This window comes from Oncorhynchus gorbuscha, linkage group LG22 (genome assembly GCF_021184085.1).
Source record: "Oncorhynchus gorbuscha isolate QuinsamMale2020 ecotype Even-year linkage group LG22, OgorEven_v1.0, whole genome shotgun sequence".
Lineage (NCBI taxonomy): Eukaryota > Metazoa > Chordata > Actinopteri > Salmoniformes > Salmonidae > Oncorhynchus > Oncorhynchus gorbuscha.
Window position 1 is genome coordinate 5,900,764 of NC_060194.1, and position 26,608 is coordinate 5,927,371.

At 43.0% G+C, this 26,608-nt stretch overlaps 8 non-coding genes across 8 annotated transcripts; all 8 read left to right on the top strand.

Moving 5' to 3' along the window:
* Positions 1-6,423: 6,423 nt before the first annotated feature.
* Positions 6,424-6,496, top strand: trnav-cac. The gene has a single exon. It is a non-coding gene; the product is annotated as a tRNA-Val (tRNA).
* Positions 6,497-7,632: 1,136 nt separating this feature from the next.
* trnav-cac lies at positions 7,633-7,705 on the top strand. The gene has a single exon. It is a non-coding gene; the product is annotated as a tRNA-Val (tRNA).
* Positions 7,706-8,844: 1,139 nt separating this feature from the next.
* Positions 8,845-8,917, top strand: trnav-cac. Its single transcript has one exon. It is a non-coding gene; the product is annotated as a tRNA-Val (tRNA).
* Positions 8,918-10,054: 1,137 nt separating this feature from the next.
* On the top strand, positions 10,055-10,127 carry trnav-cac. Its single transcript has one exon. It is a non-coding gene; the product is annotated as a tRNA-Val (tRNA).
* Positions 10,128-11,264: 1,137 nt separating this feature from the next.
* Positions 11,265-11,337, top strand: trnav-cac. Its single transcript has one exon. It is a non-coding gene; the product is annotated as a tRNA-Val (tRNA).
* A 1,134-nt stretch (positions 11,338-12,471) lies between these two features.
* On the top strand, positions 12,472-12,544 carry trnav-cac. The gene has a single exon. It is a non-coding gene; the product is annotated as a tRNA-Val (tRNA).
* A 1,137-nt stretch (positions 12,545-13,681) lies between these two features.
* Positions 13,682-13,754, top strand: trnav-aac. Its single transcript has one exon. It is a non-coding gene; the product is annotated as a tRNA-Val (tRNA).
* A 1,139-nt stretch (positions 13,755-14,893) lies between these two features.
* Positions 14,894-14,966, top strand: trnav-aac. Its single transcript has one exon. It is a non-coding gene; the product is annotated as a tRNA-Val (tRNA).
* The last annotated feature ends 11,642 nt before the right edge of the window (positions 14,967-26,608 follow it).

Here is a 26,608-nt window from a genome sequence, read left to right on the forward strand (position 1 = left end):
GTCATGTTTTGTCATTTATTATCATGTCTTGTCCCTGTGCTCCCCATTCTATTCGTTTCCCTCTGCTGGTCTTATTAGGTTCTTTCCCTCTTTCTATCCCTCTCTCTCCCCTCCCTCTCTCACTCTCTCGCTCTCTCTTCTCTCTATCGTTCCGTTCCTGCTCCCAGCTGTTCCTATTCCCCTAATCATCATTTAGTCTTCCCACACCTGTTCCCGATCCTTTTCCCTGATTAGAGTCCCTATTTCTTCCTTTGTGTTCCGTTCCTGTCCTGTCGGTTCCTTGTTTAGTAATTCACCGTGCTGTGTCTATTGTGTATCGCCCTGTCCTGTCGTGTTTTTGCCTTCATCAGATGCTGCGTGGTGAGCAGGTGTCTCTGTCAGCTACGGCTCTAGTGCCTACCCGAGGCAACCTGCAGTTCTGTGGTCGCGTCTCCAGTCTGTTCTCCTCGTCTTTACGTGTAGTATTATGCTTTTTGTTTTGTAAAGTTTATTCTGGATTAAATACTCTGTTTTCGCCAAGTCGCTTTTGGGTCCTCATTCACCAGCATGACAGAAGGATCCGACCGAGGAATGGACCCAGCGACTACAGACGCTCGTAACACTGCCGTCGAGATCCAAGGAGCCATGCTCGGCAGACACGAGCAGGAATTGTCTGCTGCTCGCCATGCCGTGAGAACCTGGCCGCTCAGGTTTCCGACCTCTCTGGACAGTTCCAGAGTCTTCGTCTCGTGCCACCTGTTACTTCCTGGCCTGCCGAGCCTCCAGAACCTAGGGTTAATAACCCACCTTGCTACTCCGGGCAGCCCACTGAGTGCAGCTCCTTTCTCACCCAGTGTGAGATTGTGTTCTCTCTCCAACCCAACACATTCTCTAGAGAGAGAGCTCGGGTTGCTTACGTCATTTCACTCCTTACTGGCCGGGCCCGAGTGGGGCACAGCTATCTGGGAGGCAAGGGCTGATTGTTCTAACAATTACCAGAACTTTAAAGAGGAGATGATTCGGGTTTTTGACCGTTCAGTTTTTGGTGGGGGAGGCTTCTAGGTCCTGGCTTCCCTATGCCAAGGTGATCGATCCATAACGGATTACTCTATAGAGTTTCGTACTCTTGCTGCCTCTAGTGACTGGAACGAGCCGGCGCTGCTCGCTCGTTTTCTGGAGGGACTCCACACAGTGGTCAAAGATGAGATTCTCTCTCGGGAGGTTCCTTCCAGTGTGGACTCTTTGATTGCTCTCGCCATCCGCATAGAACGACGGGTAGATCTTCGTCACCAGGCTCGTGGAAGAGCTCGCATCAACGGTGTTTCCCTGCTCCGCATCGCAACCATCTCCCTCCTCTGGCTCTGAGACTGAGCCCATGCAGCTGGGAGGGATTCGCATCTCGACTAAGGAGAGGGAACGGAGGATCACCAACCGCCTGTGCCTCTATTGCGGATTTGATGGACATTTTGTTAATTCATGTCCAGTAAGAGGCCAGAGCCCATCAGTAAGCGGAGGGCTACTGGTGAGCGCTACTACTCAGGTCTCTTCATCTAGATCTTGTACTACTATGTCGGTCCATCTACGCTGGACCGGTTCGGGTGCTACATGCAGTGCCTTGATTGACTCTGGGGCTGAGGGTTGTTTCATGGACGAAGCATGGGTTCGGAAACATAACATTCCTTTCAGACAGTTAGACAAGCCTACGCCCATGTTTGCCTTAGATGGTAGTCATCTTCCCAGTATCAAATTTGAGACACTACCTTTAACTCTCACAGTATCTGGTAACCACAGTGAGACTATTTCTTTTTTGATTTTTCGTTCACCTTTCACACCTGTTGTTTTGGGTCATCCCTGGCTAGTATGTCATAATCCTTCTATTAATTGGTCTTGTAATTCTATCCTATCCTGGAACGTATCTTGTCATGTGAAGTGCTTAATGTCTGCCATCCCTCCCATTTCTTCTGTCCCCACTTCTCAGGAGGAACCTGGCGATTTGACAGGAGTGCCGGAGGAATATCATGATCTGCGCACGGTCTTCAGTCGGTCCCGAGCCAACTCCCTTCCTCCTCACCGGTCGTATGATTGTAGTATTGATCTCCTTCCGGGGACCACTCCTCCTCGGGGTAGACTATACTCTCTGTCGGCTCCCGAACGTAAGGCTCTCGAGGATTATTTATCTGTGTCTCTTGACGCGGTACCATAGTGCCTTCTTCCTCTCCGGCCGGGGCGGGGTTCTTTTTGTTAAGAAGAAGGACGGTACTCTGCGCCCCTGCGTGGATTATCGAGGGCTGAATGACATAACGGTTAAGAATCGTTATCCGCTTCCCCTTATGTCATCAGCCTTCGAGATTCTGCAGGGAGCCAGGTGCTTTACTAAGTTGGACCTTCGTAACGCTTACCATCTCGTGCGCATCAGAGAGGGGGACGAGTGGAAAACGGCGTTTAACACTCCGTTAGGGCATTTTGAGTACCGGGTTCTGCCGTTTGGTCTCGCCAATGCGCCAGCTGTTTTTCAGGCATTAGTTAATGATGTTCTGAGAGACATGCTGAACATCTTTGTTTTTGTCTATCTTGACGATATCCTGATTTTTTCACCGTCACTCGAGATTCATGTTCAGCACGTTCGACGTGTTCTACAGCGCCTTTTAGAGAATTGTCTCTACGTAAAGGCTGAGAAGTGTTCTTTTCATGTCTCCTCCGTTACTTTTCTCGGTTCCGTTATTTCCGCTGAAGGCATTCAGATGGATTCCGCTAAGGTCCAAGCTGTCAGTGATTGGCCCGTTCCAAGGTCACGTGTCGAGTTGCAGCGCTTTTAGGTTTCGCTAATTTCTATCGGCGTTTCATTCGTAATTTCGGTCAAGTTGCTGCCCCTCTCACAGCTCTTACTTCTGTCAAGACGTGTTTTAAGTGGTCCGGTTCCGCCCAGGGAGCTTTTGATCTTCTAAAAGAACGTTTTACGTCCGCTCCTATCCTCGTTACTCCTGACGTCACTAGACAATTCATTGTCGAGGTTGGCGCTTCAGAGGTAGGCGTGGGAGCCATTCTATCCCAGCGCTTCCAGTCTGACGATAAGGTTCATCCTTGCGCTTATTTTTCTCATCGCCTGTCGCCATCTGAGCGCAACTATGATGTGGGTAACCGTGAACTGCTCGCCATCCGCTTAGCCCTAGGCGAATGGCGACAGTGGTTGGAGGGGGCGACCGTTCCTTTTGTCGTTTGGACAGACCATAAGAACCTTGAGTACATCCGTTCTGCCAAACGACTTAATGCCCGTCAAGCTCGTTGGGTGTTGTTTTTCGCTCGTTTCGAGTTTGTGATTTCTTACCGTCCGGGTAGCAAGAACACCAAGCCTGATGCCTTATCCCGTCTGTTTAGTTCTTCTGTGGCTTCTACTGATCCCGAGGGGATTCTTCCTTATGGGCGTGTTGTCGGGTTGACAGTCTGGGGAATTGAAAGACAGGTTAAGCAAGCACTCACGCACACTGCGTCGCCGCGCTTGTCCTAGTAACCTCCTTTTCGTTCCTGTTTCCACTCGTCTGGCTGTTCTTCAGTGGGCTCACTCTGCCAAGTTAGCTGGTCATCCCGGTGTTCGAGGCACTCTTGCGTCTATTCGCCAGCGATTTTGGTGGCCGACTCAGGAGCGTGACACGCGCCGTTTCGTGGCTGCTTGTTCGGACTGCGCGCAGACTAAGTCGGGTAACTCTCCTCCTGCCGGTCGTCTCAGACCGCTCCCCATTCCTTCTCGACCATGGTCTCACATCGCCCTAGACTTCATTACCGGTCTGCCTTTGTCTGCGGGGAAGACTGTGATTCTTACGGTTGTCGATAGGTTCTCTAAGGCGGCACATTTCATTCCCCTCGCTAAACTTCCTTCCGCTAAGGAGACGGCACAAATCATTATCGAGAATGTGTTCAGAATTCATGGCCTCCCGTTAGACGCCGTTTCAGACAGAGGCCCGCAATTCACGTCACAATTTTGGAGGGAGTTCTGTCGTTTGATTGGTGCGTCCGTCAGTCTCTCTTCCGGGTTTCATCCCCAGTCTAACGGTCAAGCAGAGAGGGCCAATCAGACGATTGGTCGCATACTACGCAGCCTTTCTTTCAGAAACCCTGCGTCTTGGGCAGAACAGCTCCCCTGGGCAGAATACGCTCACAACTCGCTTCCTTCGTCTGCTACCGGGTTATCTCCGTTTCAGAGTAGTCTGGGTTACCAGCCTCCTCTATTCTCTTCCCAGCTTGCCGAGTCCAGCGTTCCCTCCGCTCAAGCGTTTGTCCAACGTTGTGAGCGCACCTGGAGGAGGGTGAGGTCTGCACTTTGCCGCTACAGGGCACAGACTGTGAGAGCCGCCAATAAACGCAGGATTAAGAGTCCTAGGTATTGTTGCAGCCAGAGAGTTTGGCTTTCCACTCGCAACCTTCCTCTTACGACAGCTTCTCGTAAGTTGACTCCGCGGTTCATTGGTCCGTTCCGTGTCTCCCAGGTCGTCAATCCTGTCGCTGTGCGACTGCTTCTTCCGCGACATCTTCGTCGCGTCCATCCCTGTCTTCCATGTCTCCTGTGTTAAGCCCTTTCTTCGCACCCCGTTCGTCTTCCCTCCCCCCTCCCGTCCTTGTCGAGCGCACCTATTTACAAGGTACATAAGATCATGGACATGCGTTCTCGGGGACGGGGTCACCAATACTTAGTGGATTGGGAGGGTTACGGTCCTGAGGAGAGGAGTTGGGTTCCGTCTCGGGACGTGCTGGACCGTTCACTCATTGATGATTTCCTCCGTTGCCGCCAGGATTCCTCCTCGAGTGCGCCAGGAGGCGCTCGGTGAGTGGGGGGTACTGTCATGTTTTGTCATTTATTATCATGTCTTGTCCCTGTGCTTCCCATTCTATTCGTTTCCCTCTGCTGGTCTTATTAGGTTCTTTCCCTCTTTCTAGCCCTCTCTCTCCCCTCCCTCTCTCACTCTCTCGCTCTCTCTTCTCTCTATCGTTCCGTTCCTGCTCCCAGCTGTTCCTATTCCCCTAATCATCATTTAGTCTTCCCACACCTGTTCCCGATCCTTTTCCCTGATTAGAGTCCCTATTTCTCTCCTTGTTTCCCGTACCTGCCCTGTCGGATCCTCATTTATAATTCACCGTGCTGTGTCTATGTTTTGCCCTGTCGTGTCGTGTTTCCCTCAGATGCTGCGTGGTGAGCAGGTGTCTGAGTCTGCTAGGTTCAAGTGCCTTCCCGAGGCAACCTGCAGTTCTCGATCAAGTCTCCAGTCTGTTCTCGTCTTTACGTGTAGTATTATGCTTTTTGTTTTGTAAAGTTTATTCTGGATTAAATACTCTGTTTTGGGTCCTCATTCACCAGCATGACATTATCCAGAGCGACTTACAAATTGGTGCATTCACCTTATGACATCCAGTGGGACAGTCACTTAACAATAGTGCATCTAAAACTTAGGGGGGGTGGGGTGAGAGGGATTACTTATCCTATCCTAGGTATTCCTTAAAGAGGTGGGGTTTCAGGTGTCTCCGGAAGGTGGTGATTGACTCCGCTGTCCTGGCGTCGTGAGGGAGTTTGTTCCACCATTGGGGGGGCCAGGGCAGCGAACAGTTTTGACTGGGCTGAGCGGGAGCTGTACTTCCTCAGTGGTAGGGAGGCGAGCAGGCCAGAGGTGGATGAACGCAGTGCCCTTGTTTGGGTGTAGGGCCAGATCAGAGCCTGGAGGTACTGAGGTGCCGTTCCCCTCACAGCTCCGTAGGCAAGCACCATGGTCTTGTAGCGGATGCGAGCTTCACACGCGAAAGGTCATATTCAATATTTCCCAATTCCCAGAGGCTAGCATTTGGTTTGAAACAGTTGTGGTTTATCTAAACCTTGCTGTCTACCTCTCCGACCTGTGGATCAATGTTGCCATTTTTTTGGGGACCTCCACCGTGCGATCTGTATGAATGTGAACAGACTGACAGCTTCTCTGAGCCAGGCAAATTCATTTATCAGGGTCATTGTAATGGATATATCCAAAGAAATGGCAATATAATCCAAGGTAAAACAAACAAAAATGTAGATCGTTTTCTGTAATTATAGCTGCTTGATGTGATTGTGTGATAGATTTAGTTGGCTGGCTAGCAAAGGAAAAGAAGCTAGCCTGCATAGGTACAGTGCATTTGGAAAGTTTTCAGGCCCCTTACTTTTTTCCACATTTTGTTACGTTACAGCCTTATACTAAAATGGATGAAATAAAATAAAATCTATCTACACACAATACCCCATAATGACAAAGCGATAACATATAGTTTTTATTAATAAAACAAATATTTTAAAAATACTTCATAATTCCCGGCTTCTCAAGCATTATTGCTTAATTAATGGACTAAGTAATTTCTGATTTTCAATAGATTCTGAGAGTGATAAATACCCCACCCAGCCAAAGTCAGCCACACCCTTAGTATTTCACTCATCAGGTTTCTGTAGTGTAGTGGTTATCACGTTCGCCTCACATGCGAAAGGTCCCCGGTTCGAAACCGGGCGGAAACACATTTTAACAAATTGGACAGTAAGCCTATTCACTTAGGGCTCTGTCCCAATTTCGGAATTCATGCTTTTCCTTCGCACTTCTCAGTATTTGGTATTCAGACTTACCTTTTTTGTTGCGTAACGCACTCTGCATGTGTGGCTATCTTGGGCGCTCTGAATATATTCCTGCTACGTGTGGTCTGAGGTCCATAATGATTCAAATAGTTTACCACTCCAGGGTAAGCCGACAAGAAACACAGCCCTTATTTTAAGTGTTTTTAAAATCCCCTGTGGGGAACATGAAGGGTGGAAAAATGATTGGAACCATTTTCCTGTTTGACCGCTAGTTTTTAATGGGTATTATGGCTCTTTCTGTGGTACTCAATTTGGGATATTATGTGAGGTAGACTTGTGGGCATTCCTAATATTTTCCACAACTTCCTCTTTTTGTATTGTAGTTTCAGTAGTGTAGATGTTATCACGTTCGCCTCACACGCGAAAGGTCATATTCAATATTTCCCAATGCCCAGAGGCTAGCATTTGGTTTGAAACAGTTGTGGTTTATCTAAACCTTGCTGTCTACCTCTCCGACCTGTGGATCAATGTTGCCATTTTTTGGGGACCTCCACCGTGCGATCTGTATGAATGTGAACAGACTGACAGCTTCTCTGAGCCAGGCAAATTCATTTATCAGGGTCATTGTAATGGATATATCCAAAGAAATGGCAATATAATCCAAGGTAAAACAAACAAAAATGTAGATCGTTTTCTGTAATTATAGCTGCTTGATGTGATTGTGTGATAGATTTAGTTGGCTGGCTAGCAAAGGAAAAGAAGCTAGCCTGCATAGGTACAGTGCATTTGGAAAGTTTTCAGACCCCTTACTTTTTCCACATTTTGTTACCTTACAGCCTTATACTAAAATGGATGAAATAAAATAAAATATATTTACCAACAATACCCCATAATGACAAAGCGATAACATATAGTTTTTATTAATAAAACAAATATTTTAAAAATACCTCATAATTCCCGGCTTCTCAAGCATTATTGCTTAATTAATGGACTAAGTAATTTCTGATTTTCAATAGATTCTGAGAGTGATAAATGTCCCACCCCGCCAAAGTCAGCCACACCCTTAGTTTTTCACTCATTTGGTTTCCGTAGTGTAGTGGTTATCACGTTTCCCTCACACGCGAAAGGTCCCTGGTTCGAAACCGGGTGGAAACACATTTGAACATATTGGACAGTAAGCCTATTCACTTAGGGCTCGGTCCCAATTTCAGAATTCATGCTTTTCCTTCGCACTTCTCAGTATTTGGTATTCAGACTTACCTTTTTTAGTCGCGTAACGCACTCTGCATGTGTGGCTAGCTTGGGCGCTCTGAATACATTCCTGCTACGTGTGGTCTGTGTTCCATAATGATTCAAATAGTTTACCACTCCAGGGTTAGCCGACAAGAAACACAGCCCTTATTTTAAGTGTTTTTAAAATCCCCTGTGGGGAACATGAAGGGTGGAAAAACGATTGGAACCATTTTCCTGTTTGACCGCTAGTTTGTAATGGGTATTATGGCTCTTTCTGTGGTACTCACTTTGGGATATTATGTGAGGTAGACTTGTGGGCATTCCTAATATTTTCCACGACTTCCTCTTTTTGTATTGTAGTTTCAGTAGTGTAGTGGTTATCACGTTCGCCTCACACGCGAAAGGTCATATTCAATATTTCCCAATTCCCAGAGGCTAGCATTTGGTTTGAAACAGTTGTGGTTTATCTAAACCTTGCTGTCTACCTCTCCGACCTGTGGATCAATGTTGCCATTTTTTTGGGGACCTCCACCGTGCGATCTGTATGAATGTGAACAGACTGACAGCTTCTCTGAGCCAGGCAAATTCATTTATCAGGGTCATTGTAATGGATATATCCAAAGAAATGGCAATATAATCCAAGGTAAAACAAACAAAAATGTAGATCGTTTTCTGTAATTATAGCTGCTTGATGTGATTGTGTGATAGATTTAGTTGGCTGGCTAGCAAAGGAAAAGAAGCTAGCCTGCATAGGTACAGTGCATTTGGAAAGTTTTCAGACCCCTTACTTTTTCCACATTTTGTTACCTTACAGCCTTATACTAAAATGGATGAAATAAAAATAAAATATATTTACCAACAATACCCCATAATGACAAAGCGATAACATATAGTTTTTATTAATAAAACAAATATTTTAAAAATACCTCATAATTCCCGGCTTCTCAAGCATTATTGCTTAATTAATGGACTAAGTAATTTCTAATTTTCAATAGATTCTGAGAGTGATAAATGTCCCACCCCGCCAAAGTCAGCCACACCCTTAGTTACTCACTCATTAGGTTTCTGTAGTGTAGTGGTTATGACGTTTGCCTCACACGCGAAAGGTCCCCGGTTCGAGACCGGGCGGAAACACTTTTTTACCAATTGAACAGTAAGCCTATTCACTTAGGGCTCGGTCCCAATTTCGGAATTCATGCTTTTCCTTCGCACTTCTCAGTATTTGGTATTCAGACTTACCTTTTTTGTCGCGTAACACACTCTGCATGTGTGGCTAGCTTGGGCGCTCTGAATATATTCCTGCTACGTGTGGTCTGAGGTCCATAATGATTCAAATAGTTTACCACTCCAGGGTAAGCCGACAAGAAACACAGCCCTTATTGTAAGTGTTTTTAAAATCCCCTGTGGGGAACATGAAGGGTGGAAAAACGATTGGAACCATTTTCCTGTTTGACCGCTAGTTTGTAATGGGTATTATGGCTCTTTCTGTGGTACTCACTTTGGGATATTATGTGAGGTAGACTTGTGGGCATTCCTAATATTTTCCACGACTTCCTCTTTTTGTATTGTAGTTTCAGTAGTGTAGTGGTTATCACGTTCGCCTCACACGCGAAAGGTCATATTCAATATTTCCCAATTCCCAGAGGCTAGCATTTGGTTTGAAACAGTTGTGGTTTATCTAAACCTTGCTGTCTACCTCTCCGACCTGTGGATCAATGTTGCCATTTTTTGGGGACCTCCACCGTGCGATCTGTATGAATGTGAACAGACTGACAGCTTCTCTGAGCCAGGCAAATTCATTTATCAGGGTCATTGTAATGGATATATCTAAAGAAATGGCAATATAATCCAAGGTAAAACAAACAAAAATGTAGATCGTTTTTTGTAATTATAGCTGCTTGATGTGATTGTGTGATAGATTTAGTTGGCTGGCTAGCAAATGAAAAGAAGCTAGCCTGCATAGGTACAGTGCATTTGGAAAGTTTTCAGACCAGTTACTTTTTCCACATTTTGTTACCTTACAGCCTTATACTAAAATGGTTGAAATAAAAATAAAATATATTTACCAACAATACCCCATAATGACAAAGCGATAACATATAGTTTTTATTAATAAAACAAATATTTTAAAAATACCTCATAATTCCCGGCTTCTCAAGCATTATTGCTTAATTAATGGACTAAGTAATTTCTAATTTTCAATAGATTCTGAGAGTGATAAATGTCCCACCCCGCCAAAGTCAGCCACACCCTTAGTTTCTCACTCATTAGGTTTCCGTAGTGTAGTGGTTATCACGTTCGCCTCACACGCGAAAGTTCCCCGGTTCGAGACCGGGCGGAAACACTTTTTTACCAATTGAACAGTAAGCCTATTCACTTAGGGCTCGGTCCCAATTTCGGAATTCATGCTTTTCCTTCGCACTTCTCAGTATTTGGTATTCAGACTTACCTTTTTTGTCGCGTAACACACTCTGCATGTGTGGCTAGCTTGGGCGCTCTGAATATATTCCTGCTACGTGTGGTCTGAGGTCCATAATGATTCAAATAGTTTACCACTCCAGGGTAAGCCGACAAGAAACACAGCCCTTATTGTAAGTGTTTTTAAAATCCCCTGTGGGGAACATGAAGGGTGGAAAAACGATTGGAACCATTTTCCTGTTTGACCGCTAGTTTGTAATGGGTATTATGGCTCTTTCTGTGGTACTCACTTTGGGATATTATGTGAGGTAGACTTGTGGGCAGTCCTAATATTTTCCACGACTTCCTCTTTTTGTATTGTAGTTTCAGTAGTGTAGTGGTTATCACGTTCGCCTCACACGCGAAAGGTCATATTCAATATTTCCCAATGCCCAGAGGCTAGCATTTGGTTTGAAACAGTTGTGGTTTATCTAAACCTTGCTGTCTACCTCTCCGACCTGTGGATCAATGTTGCCGTTTTTTTGGGGACCTCCACCGTGCGATCTGTATGAATGTGAACAGACTGACAGCTTCTCTGAGCCAGGCAAATGCATTTATCATTGTCATTGTAATGGTTATATCTAAAGAAATGGCAATATAATCCAAGGTAAAACAAACAAAAATGTAGATCGTTTTCTGTAATTTCAGCTGCTTGATGTGATTGTGTGATAGATTTAGTTGGCTGGCTAGCAAAGGAAAAGAAGCTAGCCTGCATAGGTACAGTGCATTTGGAAAGTTTTCAGACCCTTACTTTTTCCACATTTTGTTACCTTACAGCCTTATACTAAAATGGATGAAATAAAAATAAAATATATTTACCAACAATACCCCATAATGACAAAGCGATAACATATAGTTTTTATTAATAAAACAAATATTTTAAAAATACCTCATAATTCCCGGCTTCTCAAGCATTATTGCTTAATTAATGGACTAAGTAATTTCTAATTTTCAATAGATTCTGAGAGTGATAAATGTCCCACCCCGCCAAAGTCAGCCACACCCTTAGTTTCTCACTCATTAGGTTTCCGTAGTGTAGTGGTTATCACGTTCGCCTCACACGCGAAAGTTCCCTGGTTCGAGACCGGGCGGAAACACTTTTTACCAATTGAACAGTAAGCCTATTCACTTAGGGCTCGGTCCCAATTTCGAATTCATGCTTTTCCTTCGCACTTCTCAGTATTTGGTATTCAGACTTACCTTTTTGTCGCGTAACACACTCTGCATGTGTGGCTAGCTTGGGCGCTCTGAATATATTCCTGCTACGTGTGGTCTGAGGTCCATAATGATTCAAATAGTTTACCACTCCAGGGTAAGCCGACAAGAAACACAGCCCTTATTGTAAGTGTTTTTAAAATCCCCTGTGGGGAACATGAAGGGTGGAAAAACGATTGGAACCATTTTCCTGTTTGACCGCTAGTTTGTAATGGGTATTATGGCTCTTTCTGTGGTACTCACTTTGGGATATTATGTGAGGTAGACTTGTGGGCAGTCCTAATATTTTCCACGACTTCCTCTTTTTGTATTGTAGTTTCAGTAGTGTAGTGGTTATCACGTTCGCCTCACACGCGAAAGGTCATATTCAATATTTCCCAATGCCCAGAGGCTAGCATTTGGTTTGAAACAGTTGTGGTTTATCTAAACCTTGCTGTCTACCTCTCCGACCTGTGGATCAATGTTGCCGTTTTTTGGGGACCTCCACCGTGCGATCTGTATGAATGTGAACAGACTGACAGCTTCTCTGAGCCAGGCAAATGCATTTATCATTGTCATTGTAATGGTTATATCTAAAGAAATGGCAATATAATCCAAGGTAAAACAAACAAAAATGTAGATCGTTTTCTGTAATTTCAGCTGCTTGATGTGATTGTGTGATAGATTTAGTTGGCTGGCTAGCAAAGGAAAAGAAGCTAGCCTGCATAGGTACAGTGCATTTGGAAAGTTTTCAGACCCCTTACTTTTTCCACATTTTGTTACCTTACAGCCTTATACTAAAATGGATGAAATAAAAATAAAATATATTTACCAACAATACCCCATAATGACAAAGCGATAACATATAGTTTTTATTAATAAAACAAATATTTTAAAAATACCTCATAATTCCCGGCTTCTCAAGCATTATTGCTTAATTAATGGACTAAGTAATTTCTAATTTTCAATAGATTCTGAGAGTGATAAATGTCCCACCCCGCCAAAGTCAGCCACACCCTTAGTTTCTCACTCATTAGGTTTCCGTAGTGTAGTGGTTATCACGTTTGCCTCACACGCGAAAGTTCCCTGGTTCGAGACCGGGCGGAAACACTTTTTTACCAATTGAACAGTAAGCCTATTCACTTAGGGCTCGGTCCCAATTTCGGAATTAATGCTTTTCCTTCGCACTTCTCAGTATTTGGTATTCAGACTTACCTTTTTTGTCGCGTAACACACTCTGCATGTGTGGCTAGCTTGGGCGCTCTGAATATATTCCTGCTACGTGTGGTCTGAGGTCCATAATGATTCAAATAGTTTACCACTCCAGGGTAAGCCGACAAGAAACACAGCCCTTATTGTAAGTGTTTTTAAAATCCCCTGTGGGGAACATGAAGGGTGGAAAAACGATTGGAACCATTTTCCTGTTTGACCGCTAGTTTGTAATGGGTATTATGGCTCTTTCTGTGGTACTCACTTTGGGATATTATGTGAGGTAGACTTGTGGGCATTCCTAATATTTTCCACGACTTCCTCTTTTTGTATTGTAGTTTCAGTAGTGTAGTGGTTATCACGTTCGCCTCACACGCGAAAGGTCATATTCAATATTTCCCAATGCCCAGAGGCTAGCATTTGGTTTGAAACAGTTGTGGTTTATCTAAACCTTGCTGTCTACCTCTCCGACCTGTGGATCAATGTTGCCATTTTTTTGGGGACCTCCACCGTGCGATCTGTATGAATGTGAACAGACTGACAGCTTCTCTGAGCCAGGCAAATTCATTTATCAGGGTCATTGTAATGGATATATCCAAAGAAATGGCAATATAATCCAAGGTAAAACAAACAAAAATGTAGATCGTTTTCTGTAATTTCAGCTGCTTGATGTGATTGTGTGATAGATTTAGTTGGCTGGCTAGCAAAAGAAAAGAAGCTAGCCTGCATAGGTACAGTGCATTCGGAAAGTTTTCAGGCCCCTTACTTTTTTCCACATTTTGTTACGTTACAGACTTATACTAAAATGGATGAAATAAAATAAAATCTATCTACACACAATACCCCATAATGACAAAGCGATAACATATAGTTTTTATTAATAAAACAAATATTTAAAAAATACCTCATAATTCCCAGCTTCTCAAGCCTTATTGCTTAATTAATGGACTAATTAATTTCTGATTTTCAATAGGTTCTGAGAGCGATAAATGCCCACCCAGCCAAAGTCAGCCACACCCTTAGTATTCCACTCATCAGGTTTCTGTAGTGTAGTGGTTATCACGTTCGCCTAACATGCGAAAGGTTCCCGGTTCGAGACTGGGCGGAAACACATTTTAACAAATTGGACAGTAAGCCTATTCACTTAGGGCTCGGTCCCAATTTCGGAATTCATGCTTTTCCTTCGCAGTTCTCAGTATTTGGTATTCAAACTTACCTTTTTGGTCGCGTAATGCACTCTGCATGTGTGGCTAGCTTGGGTGCTCTGAATATACTCCTGCTACGTGTGGTCTGAGGTCCATAATGATTCAAATAGTTTACCACTCCAGGGTAAGCCGACAAGAAACACAGCCCTTATTTTAAGTGTTTCTAAAATCCCCTGTGGGGAACATGAAGGGTGGAAAAATGATTGGAACCATTTTCCTGTATGACCGCTAGTTTGTAATGGGTATTATGGCTCTTTCTGTTGTACTCAATTTGGGATATTATGTGAGGTAGACTTGTGGGCATTCCTAATATTTTCCATGACTTCCTCTTTTTGTATTGTAGTTTCAGTAGTGTAGATGTTATCACGTTCGCCTCACACGCGAAATGTCATATTCAATATTTCCCAATGCCCAGAGGCTAGCATTTGGTTTGAAACAGTTGTGGTTTATCTAAACCTTGCTGTCTACCTCTCCGAACAGTGGATCAATGTTGCCGTTTTTTTTGGGGACCTCCACCGTGCGATCTGTATGAATGTGAACAGACTGACAGCTTCTCTGAGCCAGGCAAATGCATTTATCAGGGTCATTGTAATGGATATATCCAAAGAAATGGCAATATAATCCAAGGTAAAACAAACAAAAATGTAGATCGTTTTCTGTAATTTCAGCTGCTTGATGTGATTGTGTGATAGATTTAGTTGGCTGGCTAGCAAAGGAAAAGAAGCTAGCCTGCATAGGTACAGTGCATTTGGAAAGTTTTCAGGCCCCTTACTTTTTTCCATATTTTGTTACGTTACAGACTTATACTAAAATGGATGAAATAAAATAAAATCTATCTACACACAATACCCCATAATGACAAAGCGATAACATATAGTTTTTATTAATAAAACAAATATTTTAAAAATACCTCATAATTCCCGGCTTCTCAAGCCTTATTGCTTAATTAATGGACTAAGTAATTTCTGATTTTCAATAGGTTCTGAGAGCGATAAATGCCCCACCCAGCCAAAGTCAGCCACACCCTTTGTATTCAACTCATCAGGTTTCCGTAGTGTAGTGGTTATCACGTTCGCCTAACATGCGAAAGGTCGATGGTTCGAGACCGGGCGGAGACACTTTCTAACAAATTGGACAATAAACCTATTCGCTTAGGGCTCGGTCCCAATATTGGAATTCATTCTTTTCCTTCGCACATCTCCGTATTTGGTATTCAGACTTACCTTTTTTAGTTGCGTAACGCACTCTGCAGGTGTGTCCCACCTGGGCGAGCCTGACGGACCGGCCAAGGCATGGGCGCTGGACAAGCCGGCTGGAGCGTAGAAGGCCGATGAACCAGCAGAGGCGTGGGAGCCTGGCGAGACGGCTCAGGTGTGGGAGCTTGTCAATGTGGCTGAGGCGTGAGAGCCCAGCGATCCCGCATGAGGTGTGGGAACCCAACGAACCCGCTGAGGCGCGGGAGCCTGATGGCCGGCTGAAGCATGACGTGGGGCAAGACGACCTCTCGAGCCAGCTAAGACGTGGATGCCCGACAAGCTAGCTGAGGCACCTCCGGTTCCCTCGGCGATAGCACCCAGACTCCACGTCACCAACCAAAACTCCCTGAGACTTCTTCAAGGGTCGACGCTGGAGACAAGAAGGAAGTACAGGGAGTGAACGTTTAATTAGCACCTCGAGCGCAAGAGAAGGAGAGCGGGAGCAGGCATGACACATCAAACTCTACTCCTTGTTGCTCCGAATCCGCTCCTTCATTTTTTAAAACGTTGTCCTTTCCCTCTTCAGTTCTTTCAAACTCCATGTCACTCTCATCAGTTTCACGTTCTGAGCTACTAAAGTATGGTTTTCGATTTTCTGTCCAGAAGGTTTAACTTGTACCCTCGACCTTTCCCCCGTCTTCTTCTTGTCAGTTTCACCTTTCGAACTGCTGTAGCACTCCTCCCTTTTCCCAGTTTTTTCCCCCCTTTGTTTCTTCAACTTTTCCAAGTCCTTCCTCATTAGCTACTGAAATACGTTTTTTTTTGTTTTTGTACTTGACGCCTATCAACCTCACGTCCCCGTCCTCTATATTTGAAACCCCCCAATCCTACGAGGGGTAATCATACCGTTCAAGAACTCACCTGCGGTTGTGCACCTGACATCTTTCTCCATAAGGTCTTCTTCTTTGGTATCATGGTGTTTGCACATTTTGCTTGTGCATGCCGTCATCTAATCACATTAGATTTAGTGATACACAAAAAAAGAAGGAAGGGGGAAAGGAAAAAATTGCACCACCAACTAACCCTACACTACACCGCTATTACATACCACCAACTAACCCTAGACTTATTACATACTACATACCACCAATTAACCCTACACTACACCGCTATTACATACCACCAACTAACCCTAGACTTATTACATACTACATACCACCAATTAACCCTACACTACACCGCTATTACATACCACCAACTAACCCTAGACTTATTACATACTACATACCACCAACTAACCCTACACTACACCGCTATTACATACCACCAACTAACCCTAGACTTATTACATACTACATACCACCAATTAACCCTACACTACACCGCTATTACATACCACCAACTAACCCTAGACTTATTACATACTACATACCACCAATTAACCCTACACTACACCGCTATGATATACCACCAACTAACCCTAGACTTATTACATACTACATACCACCAATTAACCCTACACTACACCGCTATTACATACCACCAACTAACCCTAGACTTATTACATACTACATACCACCAATTAACCCTACACTACACCGCTATTACATACCACCAACTAACCCTAGACTTATTACATACTACATACCACCAATTAACCCTACACTACACCGCTATGATATACCACCAACTAACCCTAGACTTATTACATACTACATACCACCAATTAACCCTACACTACACCGCTATTACATACCACCAACTAACCCTAGACTTATTACATACTACATACCACCAATTAACCCTACACTACACCGCTATTACATACCACCAACTAACCCTAGACTTATTACATACTACATACCACCAATTAACCCTACACTACACCGCTATTACATACCACCAACTAACCCTAGACTTATTACATACTACATACCACCAACTAACCCTACACTACACCGCTATTACATACCACCAGCTAACCCTAGACTTATTACATACTACATACCACCAATTAACCCTACACTAAACCGCTATTACATACCACCAACTAACCCTAGACTTATTACATACTACATACCACCAATTAACCCTACACTACACCGCTATTACATACCACCAACTAACCCTAGACTTATTACATACTACATACCACCAGCTAACCCTACACTACACCGCTATTACATACCACCAACTGACCCTAGACTTATTACATACTACATACCACCAATTAACCCTACACTACACCGCTATTACATACCACCAACTAACCCTAGACTTATTACATACTACATACCACCAACTAACCCTACACTACACCGCTATTACATACCACCAACTAACCCTAGACTTATTACATACTACATACCACCAATTAACCCTACACTACACCGCTATTACATACCACCAACTAACCCTGGACTTATTACATACTACATACCACCAATTAACCCTACACTACACCGCTATTACATACCACCAACTAACCCTAGACTTATTACATACTACATACCACCAATTAACCCTACACTACACCGCTATTACATACCACCAACTAACCCTAGACTTATTACATACTACATACCACCAACTAACCCTACACTACACCGCTATTACATACCACCAACTAACCCTAGACTTATTACATACTACATACCACCAATTAACCCTACACTACACCGCTATTACATACCACCAACTAACCCTAGACTTATTACATACTACATACCACCAATTAACCCTACACTACACTGCTATTACATACCACCAACTAACCCTAGACTTATTACATACTACATACCACCAACTAACCCTACACTACACCGCTATTACATACCACCAACTAACCCTAGACTTATTACATACTACATACCACCAACTAACCCTACACTACACCGCTATTACATACCACCAACTAACCCTAGACTTATTACATACTACATACCACCAACTAACCCTACACTACACCGCTATTACATACCACCAACTAACCCTAGACTTATTACATACTACATACCACCAATTAACCCTACACTACACCGCTATTACATACCACCAACTAACCCTAGACTTATTACATACTACATACCACCAATTAACCCTACACTACACCGCTATTACATACCACCAACTAACCCTAGACTTATTACATATTACATACAACCAATTAACCCTACACTACACCGCTATTACATACCACCAACTAACCCTAGACTTATTACATACTACATACCACCAACTAACCCTACACTACACCGCTATTACATACCACCAACTAACCCTAGACTTATTACATACTACATACCACCAATTAACCCTACACTACACCGCTATTACATACCACCAACTAACCCTAGACTTATTACATACTACATACCACCAATTAACCCTACACTACACCGCTATTACATACCACCAACTAACCCTAGACTTATTACATATTACATACAACCAATTAACCCTACACTACACCGCTATTACATACCACCAACTAACCCTAGACTTATTACATACTACATACCACCAATTAACCCTACACTACACCGCTATTACATACCACCAACTAACCCTAGACTTATTACATACTACATGCCACCAATTAACCCTACACTACACCGCTATTACATACCACCAACTAACCCTAGACTTATTACATACTACATACCACCAATTAACCCTACACTACACCGCTATTACATACCACCAACTAACCCTAGACTTATTACATACTACATACCACCAATTAACCCTACACTACACCGCTATTACATACCACCAACTAACCCTAGACTTATTACGTACTACATACCATCAATTAACCCTACACTACACCGCTATTACATACCACCAACTAACCCTAGACTTATTACATACTACATACCACCAATTAACCCTACACTACACCGCTATTACATACCACCAACTAACCCTAGACTTATTACATACTACATACCACCAACTAACCCTACACTACACCGCTATTACATACCACCAACTAACCCTAGACTTATTACATACTACATACCACCAATTAACCCTACACATTTACATTACATTTAAGTCATTTAGCAGACGCTCTTATCCAGAGCGACTTACAAATTGGTGCATTCACCTTATGACATCCAGTGGAACAACCACTTTACAATAGTGCATCTAAATATTTTAAGGGGGGTGAGAAGGATTACTTTATCCTATCCTAGGTATTCCTTAAAGAGGTGGGGTTTCAGGTGTCTCCGGAAGGTGGTGATTGACTCCGCTGTCCTGGCGTCGTGAGGGAGTTTGTTCCACCATTGGGGAGCCAGAGCAGCGAACAGTTTTGACTGAGCTGAGCGGGAACTGTACTTCCTCAGTGGTAGGGAGGCGAGCAGGCCAGAGGTGGATGAACCCCTTATTTGGGTGTAGGGCCTGATCAGAGCCTGGAGGTACTGAGGTGCCCCCTCACAGCTCCGTAGGCAAGCACCATGGTCTTGTAGCGGATGCGATATTGGAAGCCAGTGGAGAGACCGGAGGACGCGGTGACGTGAGAGAACTTGGGAAGGTTGAACACTAGACGGGCTGCGGCGTTCTGGATGAGTTGTAGGGTTTAATGGCACAGGCAGGGAGCCCAGCCAAACAGCGAGTTGCAGTAATCCAGACGGGAGATGACAAGTGCCTGGATTAGGACCTGCGCCGCTTCCTGTGTGAGGCAGGGTACTCTGCGGATGTTGTAGACATGAACCTACAGGAACGGGCCACCGCCTTGATGTTAGTTGAGAACGACAGTTTGTTGTCCAGGATCACGCCAAGGTTCTTAGCGCTCTAGGAGGAGGACACAATGGAGTTGTCAACCGTGATGGCGAGATCATGGAACGGGCAGTCCTTCCCCGGGAGGAAGGAAGAGCAGCTAACCAACTAACCCTAGACTTATTACATACTACATACCACCAATTAACCCTACACTACACCGCTATTACATACCACCAACTAACCCTAGACTTATTACATAATACATACCACCAATTAACCCTACACTACACCGCTATTACATACCACCAACTAACCCTAGACTTATTACATACTACATACCACCAATTAACCCTACACTACACCGCTATCACATACCACCAACTAACCCTAGACTTATTACATATTACATACCACCAACTTACCCTACACTACACCGCTATTACATACCACCAACTAACCCTAGACTTATTACATACTACATACCACCAATTAACCCTACACTACACCGCTATTACATACCACCAATTAACCCTACACTACACCGCTATTACATACCACCAACTAACCCTAGACTTATTACATACTACATACCACCAATTAACCCTACACTACACCGCTATTACATACCACCAACTAACCCTAGACTTATTACATACTACATACCACCAACTAACCCTACACTACACCGCTATTACATACCACCAACTAACCCTAGACTTATTACATACTACATACCACCAACTAACCCTACACTACACCGCTATTACATACCACCAACTAACCCTAGACTTATTACATACTACATACCACCAATTAACCCTACACTACACCGCTATTACATACCACCAACTAACCCTAGACTTATTACATACTACATACCACCAATTAACCCTACACTACACCGCTATTACATACCACCAACTAACCCTAGACTTATTACATATTACATACCACCAATTAACCCTACACTACACCGCTATTACATACCACCAACTAACCCTAGACTTATTACATACTACATACCACCAATTAACCCTACACTACACCGCTATTACATACCACCAACTAACCCTAGACTTATTACATACTACATACCACCAATTAACCCTACAGTACACCGCTATTACATACCACCAACTAACCCTAGAATTATTACATATTACATACCACCAATTAACCCTACACTACACTGCTATTACATACCACCAACTAACCCTAGACTTATTACATACTACATACCACCAATTAACCCTACACTACACCGCTATTACATACCACCAACTAACCCTAGACTTATTACATACTACATACCACCAATTAACCCTACACTACACCGCTATCACATACCACCAACTAACCCTAGACTTATTACATATTACATACCACCAACTTACCCTACACTACACCGCTATTACATACCACCAACTAACCCTAGACTTATTACATACTACATACCACCAATTAACCCTACACTACACCGCTATTACATACCACCAACTAACCCTAGACTTATTACATACTACATACCACCAATTAACCCTACACTACACCGCTATTACATACCACCAACTAACCCTAGACTTATTACATACTACATACCACCAATTAACCCTACACTACACCGCTATTACATACCACCAACTAACCCTAGACTTATTACATACTACATACCACCAATTAACCCTACACTACACTGCTATTACATACCACCAACTAACCCTAGACTTATTACATACTACATACCACCAATAACCCTACACTACACCGCTATTACATACCACCAACTAACCCTAGACTTATTACATACTACATACCACCAATTAACCCTACACTACACCGCTATTACATACAACCAACTAACCCTAGACTTATTACATACTACATACCACCAACTAACCCTACACTACACCGCTATTACATACCACCAACTAACCCTAGACTTATTACATACTACATACCACCAATTAACCCTACACTACACCGCTATTACATACCACCAACTAACCCTAGACTTATTACATACTACATACCACCAATTAACCCTACACTACACCGCTATTACATACCACCAACTAACCCTAGACTTATTACATATTACATACAACCAATTAACCCTACACTACACCGCTATTACATACCACCAACTAACCCTAGACTTATTACATACTACATACCACCAATTAACCCTACACTACACCGCTTTACATACCACCAACTAACCCTAGACTTATTACATACTACATACCACCAATTAACCCTACACTACACCGCTATTACATACCACCAACTAACCCTAGACTTATTACATACTACATACCACCAATTAACCCTACAGTACACCGCTATTACATACCACCAACTAACCCTAGACTTATTACATATTACATACAACCAATTAACCCTACACTACACCTATTACATACCACCAACTAACCCTAGACTTATTACATATTACATACCACCAATTAACCCTACACTACACCGCTATTACATACCACCAACTAACCCTAGACTTATTACATACTACATACCACCAATTAACCCTACACTACACCGCTGTTACATACCACCAACTAACCCTAGACTTATTACATACTACATACCACCAATTAACCCTACACTACACCGCTATTACATACCACCAACTAACCCTAGACTTATTACATATGGTACATACCACCAACTAACCCTACACTACACCACTATTACATACCACCAACTAACCCTAGACTTATTACATACTACATACCACCAATTAACCCTACACTACACCGCTATTACATACCACCAACTAACCCTAGACTTATTACATACTACATACCACCAATTAACCCTACACTACACCGCTATTACATACCACCAACTAACCCTAGACTTATTACATACTACATACCACCAATTAACCCTACACTACACCGCTATTACATACCACCAACTAACCCTAGACTTATTACATACTACATACCACCAACTAACCCTACACTACACCGCTATTACATACCACCAACTAACCCTAGACTTATTACATACTACATACCACCAACTAACCCTACACTACACCGCTATTACATACCACCAACTAACCCTAGACTTATTACATACTACATACCACCAATTAACCCTACACTACACCGCTATTACATACCACCAACTAACCCTAGACTTATTACATACTACATACCACCAATTAACCCTACACTACACCGCTATTACATACCACCAACTAACCCTAGACTTATTACATACTACATACCACCAATTAACCCTACACTACACCGCTATTACATACCACCAACTAACCCTAGACTTATTACATACTACATACCACCAATTAACCCTACACTACACCGCTATTACATACCACCAACTAACCCTAGACTTACTACATACTACATACCACCAATTAACCCTACACTACACTGCTATTACATACCACCAACTAACCCTAGACTTATTACATACTACATACCACCAACTAACCCTACACTACACCGCTATTACATACCACCAACTAACCCTAGACTTATTACATACTACATACCACCAACTAACCCTACACTACACCGCTATTACATACAACCAACTAACCCTAGACTTATTACATACTACATACCACCAACTAACCCTACACTACACCGCTATTACATACCACCAACTAACCCTAGACTTATTACATACTACATACCACCAATTAACCCTACACTACACCGCTATTACATACCACCAACTAACCCTAGACTTATTACATACTACATACCACCAATTAACCCTACACTACACCGCTATTACATACCACCAACTAACCCTAGACTTATTACATATTACATACAACCAATTAACCCTACACTACACCGCTATTACATACCACCAACTAACCCTAGACTTATTACATACTACATACCACCAATTAACCCTACACTACACCGCTATTACATACCACCAACTAACCCTAGACTTATTACATACTACATACCACCAATTAACCCTACACTACACCGCTATTACATACCACCAACTAACCCTAGACTTATTACATACTACATACCACCAATTAACCCTACACTACACCGCTATTACATACCACCAACTAACCCTAGACTTATTACATACTACATACCACCAATTAACCCTACACTACACCGCTATTACATACCACCAACTAACCCTAGACTTATTACATACTACATACCACCAACTAACCCTACACTACACCGCTATTACATACCACCAACTAACCCTAGACTTATTACATATTACATACCACCAATTAACCCTACACTACATCGCTATTACATACCACCAACTAACCCTAGACTTATTACATACTACATGCCACCAATTAACCCTATACTACACCGCTATTACATACCACCAACTAACCCTAGACTTATTACATACTACATACCACCAATTAACCCTACACTACACCGCTATTACATACCACCAACTAACCCTAGACTTATTACATACTACATACCACCAACTAACCCTACACTACACCGCTATTACATACCACCAACTAACCCTAGACTTATTACATATTACATACCACCAATTAACCCTACACTACACCGCTATTACATACCACCAACTAACCCTAGACTTATTACATACTACATACTACTTATTACATATTACATACCACCAATTAACCCTACACTTATATACCACTATCACATACCACCAACTAACCCTAGACTTATTACATACTACATACTACTTTTTACATATTACATACCATCAATTAACCCTACACTTATATACCACTATTACATACCACCAACTAACCCTACACTTATATACCACTATTTCATAATTTAAAAAATTAAACACCCCATTACACTACTTTAACCCTAACTGACCCTACACCAGGCCAACCGCCTGGGAGGACTGGACTCTTTTATTCAATACACCTTGTAACTCTCAAACACCCAAGTACTTATCCCCAGCTGCTATCACAACATATATTTTCTACGATTGACAATGAATGCTAAGAAGGCAACCTTATTGAAGCACAAATTCCTACCACTCCGTATTGGCCTAGGCCTAGTAACCACGCTTGAACCATCATCCTCTACTCACCTTCTGTTCTACTCGGACCTTGGCAACCTCAACCTGTCTCTCTCGCACCAGTTACTTCTGATCCCCAGCCACATGGGCACACCCACAATTGAAACCATTTGTTTTTCTCCCCACCAACACTACTCGTTCCTTTGTTCCGTCTCGGAATCAAATCCAATTGTATCCATCACATGCTTTGTAAAACAACAGGTGTAGACTAACAGTGAAACGCTTACATACAGGCCCTTCCCAACAATGCAGAGAGAAAGAAAATAGATAAAGAATAGAAAAGTAATAATAAAATATAGAATAATAATAGAAGTAGACCAAAGTTAAGGGAGAAAAAAACAAATGCAAAAGAAAACCAGTGAAGGAATCTACTGTTGAGAAATAATATCAATGTAACACATGTAATAATAAAAGTATCTGAGTTATCTAGTGGAAATCGCTCTGTCATTTCATGGTTGCAAAAATTCTACACTATTTGCTCAATTTCAGTTTATGTGAGAAGACAAGCACTGAATAGTGTGTGGAATCATTGTACCATCTAAATTGCTGTGAAATAGATTTTCATTAACCAAAAATATTGTTTTTACCACTGTTTGACCCTGGTGGACCAAAACCACTGTTTGACCCTGGTGGACCAAAACCACTGTTTGACCCTGGTGGACCAAAACCACTGTTTGACCCTGGTGGACCAAAACCACTGTTTGACCCTGGTGGACCAAAACCACTATTTGAAGCTGGTGGACCAAAACCACTGTTTGAAGCTGGTGGACCAAAACCACTGTTTGAAGCTGGTAGACCAAAACCACTGTTTGACCCTGGTGGACCAAAACCACTGTTTGAAGCTGGTGGACCAAAACCACTGTTTGACCCTGGTGGACCAAAACCACTGTTTGAAGCTGGTGGACCAAAACCACTGTTTGAACCTGGTAGACCAAAACCACTGTTTGAACCTGGTAGACCAAAACCACTGTTTGAAGCTGGTAGACCAAAACCACTGTTTGAACCTGGTGGACCAAAACCACTGTTTGAAGCTGGTGGACCTGTAACGGCGTTCGTCTGTTGAATGAAGAGAGTCAAACCGAAATGCAGCGTTACTCATGACTTTAATGAAAGTATCACGGTACATGAAATAACTGAACTAAATACAAAAACAACAGAACGGAACGTGAAACTAATTACAGCCTATCTGGTGACTACAACACAGACACAGGAACAAACACCCACAAAATACAACGCGAACTCAGGCTACCTAAATACGGTTCCCAATCAGAGACAACGACAAGCACCTGACTCTAATTGAGAATCGCCTCAGGCAGCCAAGCCTAACTTGTCATGTTTTGTCATAGATTGTCATGTCTTGTCCCTGTGCTTTCTCTTCTATTCGTTTCCCCCTGCTGGTCTTATTAGGTTCTTTCCCCCTCTCTCTCTCTCTCTCTCTCTCTCTCTCTCTCTCTCTCTCTCTCTCTCTCTCTCTCTCTCTCTCTCTCTCTCTCTCTCTCTCTCTCTCTCTCTCTCTATCGTTCCGTTCCTGCTCCCAGCTGTTCCTCATTCTCCTAACTACCTCGTTTACTCTTTCACACCTGTCCCCTATTTTGCCCTCTGATTAGAGCCCCTATTTCTCTCTCTGTTTCCGCTTCTGTCCTTGTCGGATCCTTGTTTGCTGTACTGTGTTCTTGTTCCGTCCTGTCGTGTTTTTTGCCTTCATCAGATGCTGCGTGTGAGCAGGTGTCTCTGTCAGCTACGGCCTGCGCCTACCCGAAGCGACCTGC